Source organism: Oncorhynchus gorbuscha, unplaced genomic scaffold (genome assembly GCF_021184085.1).
Source record: "Oncorhynchus gorbuscha isolate QuinsamMale2020 ecotype Even-year unplaced genomic scaffold, OgorEven_v1.0 Un_scaffold_592, whole genome shotgun sequence".
In the NCBI taxonomy this organism is placed as follows: domain Eukaryota; kingdom Metazoa; phylum Chordata; class Actinopteri; order Salmoniformes; family Salmonidae; genus Oncorhynchus; species Oncorhynchus gorbuscha.
In genome coordinates, this window is record NW_025745428.1 from 270,138 (window position 1) to 277,421 (window position 7,284).

At 45.2% G+C, this 7,284-nt stretch overlaps 1 pseudogene; it reads left to right on the plus strand.

Moving 5' to 3' along the window:
- The first annotated feature begins 51 nt into the window (after positions 1-51).
- On the plus strand, positions 52-5,949 carry LOC124018973 (annotated as a pseudogene).
- Positions 5,950-7,284: the final 1,335 nt, after the last annotated feature.

Sequence of the window (7,284 nt, forward strand, 5' to 3'; positions counted from 1 at the left end):
TGCGTTCTCACAACATCGTAGTAACGGCGCGTGCGCAGACATGACCAGGAAGTGATTTATCATCGAACAATCTAAAAATTAATTCGTTCGCTGAACATTTTCGAAGAGAAATGTAAAAGTTTATGGCAACAGTACAACGGAACGATTCATACGGTGCAAGTAATTTTCGTTTGAAACGATTTTGACAAACATTTCAAACGAAGAGGGACATTTTCAACTTTGACCCCTGACGAATTGAATGAGTTTTCTGCAAAATGGCAGCATCAATACCTTCTGCGGTGTCAGCACCCTCATTGGGGTATGTTAAGATAATTGGCGTTAATCTGATGTTGTTATGTCATGTAAATTTAATTGATATGCATGGTGGTGCCAAAGAATCACACCGTAGTGCTGTAAATGATCTAGTTATGGTAGTCAAGTAGATAACTAACGTTAGCAAGCTCGCAGTGACTGTGTTGACAAACACTGACTAGATAGTAACTTAGACAACCCATGCCTTGTTATATTTTCCCACAGTCAAAAACGCAGGGCATCTTTGAAGAAGAAAGAAAGAAGAAAACGAAAACGCCAAGCCCTCGCCAAAGCCCAAATCAGAGAATCTGGTGGTATGTCACAGTGGATATATTTGAAAATCCTACATGGTATTCTCTCTACTACTAGCCAGTTGTTTATAATTCCCGACGGGGACTATGTATTCTGAATGTCTAACCATCCACTGACGAGCTCTAATTCATCTCCCTAAACACTTAGAAAATGGAGATGATTCTCCACCAGAACAAGATGATGATGAAGAGGAAAGGAAGGCTGAGGAAGAAAGGTAGCAAATATTTCTACAGTTTTAAGTTGATGAGCAATGGCACTTTTCAGTGTCTGTAATATTGTTCCATGTGTCCTGTATTAAAAAAATTGTAAGACTCCAATCAACTGTTCTCTCTGCTACCGCACGGCAAGCGGTACTGTAGCGCCAAGTCCGGGACCTAAAGGCTGAACAACCAATCAAATACCCCCCTCCATCTGTTTTTACACTGCTGCTACTCACTGTTTATTATCCATGCATAGTCACTTTTACAAATGACCTGGACTAACCTGTACCCCCACACATTGACTCGGTACTGGTATCCCCTGTGTATAGCCTCGTTATGTAAATCTATTGTTATGTTTTGATAGTTAAAAAAACAAAGAATTATTGTACTGCATTGTTGGTTAAGGGCTTGTAAGTTAGCATTTTACGGTAACCTGTTGTGTTCGGCGCATGTGACAAATAAAATGTGTTTTTGATTCAGACGGCGCCTAGATCAGGAGTGGCTGAGAGGGAGAGGCTGGCCCAGCAGGAATTCAGACTCCGGTGGGAGAGGGAAGACGCTGCAAGGAAGAGACAGGAGGAAGAGGAGGTACAGAACTGTCACAATGTAGAATGGCACCCTATTCCCTAAGTTTAACCAGAACTCGGGCCAAATGAAGTGCCCCCCCCCCCATGCTTCACTGAAATAATGTGTGTAACCGCTTTCCATGTCTGCAGGCGAGGATAAAGCAGGAATGGGAGGCCCAGCAGAGGAGAGAGGAAGAGGAGAAGGAGCAGAAGAAACAGGAGAAGAGAGACAGAGAGGTGAAACGTGCACCAGGAGGATAAACGCACAATGGAAGAGCTACATATCCTCTTCCTTTTGTATTTTGGTCACACAATGGTTTTAACATAAGAAATATTACACAGTAACGTGTCTTTTGTGTGAGAAAGAAGTGTTTTTGCCTCAGACATCCACTTTTATCCACGTGTTTTTCCTTAACTGTGATACACGCAAAGACCTTAACTAAGATACACACAAAGAGGGACACTCCTACAGGTCTGTGCTGCCATGGGACAAGGATGTATCTTTTATCTGTGGATTTGTTTCCTCATGTCTTCTGGTTATTCTCATACTGCTCAGGGACAAAATACACACACACACACACCTTTGCAGTTCTTATGTCTAGTGTCTTTGTACAAAGGCATATTTTGTGGCTCGCTTTCAACCGCTGGTAAGAGATTCTTGACTTGCAGTAACAGACATCCAGATATGCCACTGCAGGTTTTCACCAGCCCATCCTATGTTTGCACCATTTATAGGAAGCTGTACAGAAAATGTTGGACCAGGCTGAGAGTCAGGTAGGAAAATCACAAACCAACTTGATGTTTGGAAAGGAGTCTTGACCGTCTTTGATGGAACATTTTTCTGTAAAGCAGCTAGGTGCAATTATTACAGAAACAAACCTATTCTACTTCCTGTTTTGCGTGTAGCTGGAGAATGGGGGTCCCTGGAGAAACCCTGAGGCTCCAGATTTCGGTACGGAGCAAGACCGGGCTAACTGTCCCTTCTTCCTCAAAACTGGAGCCTGCCGCTTCGGCGACAGGTTGGTAATGGTTCTAAATAGGAACACATTTCATTTTTTTATTATGATTTTATAATTATAATTTTTTTATTTGTATTTTTATCATTATAATTTATTTTTTATTTTTATAATTATAATTTATTTCTTATTTGTATATTTATAATTTTTTGTTTTTAATATTATTACTATAATTATTTGTATTATTATTTTTAGCTAGGATAGTCCAACACCTTTTTCCAGGGAGTTCTGGGAAGTGCATTCTTGTTAATTTTCCTTAAATGAGGCTCATCTTTCAGAATACTGCATAGCACAGTCATTTGTATACCATATTTTCTTTATATTAGCGTTTAACTAATGAAATCTTCTGCTCACCTGATTGGTCAGGTGCTCTCGTAAGCATGTCCACCCCCCCGTCCAGCCCTACTCTGATGATCCGGGGGATGTTTGCGACTTTCGGGATGGACCAGAGGTCACGGGACGACTACGATACAGACGCCTGTCTGGAGCACAGCGAGGAGGAGGTACAACAGCAGTTTGTGGATTTCTACGAGGATGTACTTCCTGAGTTCAGGACTGCTGGCAAGGTGGTGCAGTTTAAGGTGAATATGATGTTTGTCTTGCTGGACTAGAAGGAGTGATTCAATGGAAAGGAGACCTATCCACTCTTGAGGGGCAATGAATCAAACTCCTCTCTCGTTTTGTCTCTGTCTTCAGGTCAGCTGCAACTTTGAGCCACATTTGAGAGGAAATGTTTATGTCCAGTTTGACACGTAAGTAAACTAAGCAGCTTATAAAAATGGTCTGATAGGTTTTGTAGGCGAAGAAACAACGGTGTTTCTCAATTTTGAGTAATCAAGTAGTGTATCGGTCTATTTTTCTCTTTGCTGTCTGTGTCTTTAGAGAGGAGCAGTGCAGAGAGGCCTTCGTGATGTTCAATGGAAGATGGTACGCTGGTAAACAGCTCCAGTGTGAGTTCTCTCCTGTCACCAGATGGAAGACTGCTATATGTGGTGAGTGAATGGAGCACAAAAGTACAACTGAGAACCACAATACACCTACCTACACGGATGTGTACAGAATCATGCTAGTCATAAGTTGTGTATATCATTAAGACCCTGGTATTTGTTTGATTGCCGTGATCCTCCACAGGTTTGTTCGACCGACAGAAGTGTCCGAAAGGAAAGCACTGCAACTTTCTGCACGTGTACCGTAACCCTGGAAATGAGTTCTGGGAGGCGGACAGGGACCTGCACATGTCCCCCGACCGGGGAGGAGGAGGTACCGGGTCTTTCGCTGGGGGCCGGTTCTCTGAGAGAAGTAACCGCTCCTCGTGGACCGAGAGGTCACAGAGCCGACGGGGGGAGAGGAGCAGGAGGAGTAGGAGCAGGGAGAGCAGAATAGCCCAAAGGAGAGATAGTCTTCAGAGTGACAGGTCTTGGACCAGTCGTAGCAGCACAAGACCCAGGTCGAGGAGTAGGGACAGAGACCGGCGGGATGGGAGCAGAGATAGGAGGGACAGAGACCGGCGGGATGGGAGCAGAGATGGGAGGGACAGAGGCAGGAGCAGGGACAGAGATGGGAGGGACAGAGGCAGGAGCAGGGACAGAGATGGGAGGGACAGAGGCAGGAGCAGGGACCGAGACCGGCAGGATGGGAGCAGAGACCGAGATGGGGGCAAGAGAGAGGGGTGGAGGGGTTCACCCACAGAGGCTAGTAGGGGGAGATCCAGATCAGCCAGCCCTGGGGAGTCCTCTAAGAGGAAGAGACAGGGGAGCAGGAGCCCTGGAGAGTCCTCTAAGAGGAAGAGACTTGGGAGCAGGAGCCCTGGAGAGGCCTCTAAGAGGAAGAGACAGGGGAGCAGGAGCCCTGGAGAGGCCTCTAAGAGGAAGAGACTTGGGAGCAGGAGCCCTGGAGAGGCCTCTAAGAGGAAGAGACAGGGGAGCAGGAGCCCTGGAGAGGCCTCTAAGAGGAAGAGACAGGGGAGCAGGAGCCCTGGGAAAACATCCCAAAAAGACAAGCAGCCAGCCAACGACAGCAGCGACACAGCTCCATCACGCCACAAACACTCCAAAAAAAGGAAAAAGAAGAAGAGCAAGAGGAGGAAACCCAAGAGGGACAAAAAGAGCCAGTCGGCTGGGGGTCAGAGTTCATCTGCAGAGTCAGGGAAGGAGTCTTGGGACGAGGAGAAACCCTCTCCAAACCTTGTAGACAGCAGTACACGGACTCCTCATGAGGTAGACAACACTACCCAGGAGACTGTGGATGTAGACAACACGACCCAGGAGACTGTGGATGTAGACAACACTACCCAGGAGACTGCTAGGGTAAATACCATACTTAGTCTCATGTTGTCTGAGTCTCTTGTGAATGCCAATGCAGTCACTTCAGACATACAGACCCAGGTCAAGGAGGAGCCTGAGGATCCCTGTCCACCTATTGTCCCCTCTCCTAGCCCTGGGGATGTGGACATCGCTCAGCCTCCTGGGGCCACTGACAACAGTACTCCTGAGGCAAACACACTCTCCCCAGACCTCCATAGTATCTTCCTCAAGCGGGAGTATCCCTCTCTACCCAGTGTGCCTGAAGAGGAATGTGAACAGGATGGACCTGAGACGCTGCCTGATTCCCCTGACTGCTATGACCCATAGCAGAATGAAATGTGTTCTGTATGGGCCATAGCAGAATGAAATGTGTTCTGTATGGACGTCACCATGACTGCTATGACCCATAGCAGAATGACATGTGTTCTGTATGGACGTCACCATGACTGCTATGACCCATAGCAGAATGACATGTGTTCTGTATGGACGTCACCATGACTGCTATGACCCATAGCAGAATGACATGTGTTCTGTATGGACGTCACCATGACTGCTATGACCCATAGCAGAATGACATGTGTTCTGTATGGACGTCATCATGACTGCTATGACCCATAGCAGAATGACATGTGTTCTGTATGGACGTCACCATGACTGCTATGACCCATAGCAGAATGACATGTGTTCTGTATGGACGTCACCATGACTGCTATGACCCATAGCAGAATGACATGTGTTCTGTATGGACGTCACCATGACTGCTATGACCCATAGCAGAATGACATGTGTTCTGTATGGACGTCACCATGACTGCTATGACCCATAGCAGAATGACATGTGTTCTGTATGGACGTCACCATGACTGCTATGACCCATAGCAGAATGACATGTGTTCTGTATGGACGTCACCATGACTGCTATGACCCATAGCAGAATGAAATGTGTTCTGTATGGACGTCACCATGACTGCTATGACCCATAGCAGAATGACATGTGTTCTGTATGGACGTCACCATGACTGCTATGACCCATAGCAGAATGACATGTGTTCTGTATGGACGTCACCATGACTGCTATGACCCATAGCAGAATGACATGTGTTCTGTATGGACGTCACCATGACTACTATGGGCATTTTGAAGTGTACACTGTTTATGCATTGACTGTTTTAAATCTTCACCAATGCACTGCTCAACCTAGCTTTACAAATGTTAGTTTGTTCCAAATGTAAAGATGTGACTATTAAATGTTTTTTATACAGTATGTGTATTTTTATTGCCAAAAGTAACTCGTGAGCATTTGCTCTTTGACCTACAATTGAACCTTGTTTCTTCCACACACTTTACATTTTCTGTGAAAAAAAGGCCAGGCAAAACAACCGTTCTGCTAATCCATAGACATATTGTTTTAATGATTTACAGTATGAGAGAACTGAAGTAGTGACAGTTGTCTGTGTAAAATAAAATGCAATACTTTGAAATGATTCATAATGTACACAGGAGCAAGACATGGTGCCCTATTCCCTATTTAGTGCACTTCTTCATAGGCTCTGGCCAAAAGTAGTGCACTATGTAGGGAATAGGGTGCCATTTGGGATATCACCACAGTTAAAGAGCAAATACAGTACAAGCTGAAAGAGAACATTAAATGTCCTCACAGGACACCATTCTGGTCATTGGTGAAGGAGCAGTCTGTACGGTAGACAGGGAATTGCAACAGGTTTAGGCTTCTTTAACCAATGGTTTTTGTAAACAATTCAATAACTGGTAATTCAATAATGTCCGTGTGCACTAATTCAATAACTGGTCATGTCCGTGTGCACTAAGCACAGGCAGTGATATAGTGGGAGTACCTCATGATTTGTGCTTCAATTGTCACAACCTTCCTCAATAACAAGTAGCCTGTTATGATTCAAACAGAATATTCCAGTTTCACGATCACTTCATGAACAGAATTCAGGTCAGAACCAGGCTACGAATCAAGTGCCCTAAATGCATTTTCATTGACAGTTAAAACATTGTGTGATGAAGACAAGTTCGATTAGTAACAGAATCCCTTTTTGTTCATTTTCACTAGTGTTACTCTTCCCTTGCCTTATAAAGCATGCAGAGTGGGAGGAGTTACTCTTCCCTTGCCTTATAAAGCATGCAGAGTGGGAGGAGTTACTCTTCCCTTGCCTTATAAAGCATGCAGAGTGGGCGGAGTTACTCTTCCCTTGCCTTTTAAAGCATGCAGAGTGGGCGGAGTTACTCTTCCCTTGCCTTATAAAGCATGCAGAGTGGGCGGAGTCACTCTTCCCTTGACTTTTAAAGCATGCAGAGTGGGCGGAGTTACTCTTCCCTTGCCTTATAAAGCATGCAGAGTAGGCGGAGTTACTCATCCCTTGCCTTTTAAAGCATGCAGAGTAGGCGGAGTTACTCATCCCTTGCCTTTTAAAGCATGCAGAGTAGGCGGAGTTACTCATCCCTTGCCTTTTAAAGCATGCAGAGTGGGCGGAGTTACTCTTCCCTTGCCTTATAAAGCATGCAGAGTAGGCGGAGTTACTCATCCCTTGCCTTTTAAAGCATGCAGAGTAGGCGGAGTCCCCAGTGTTACT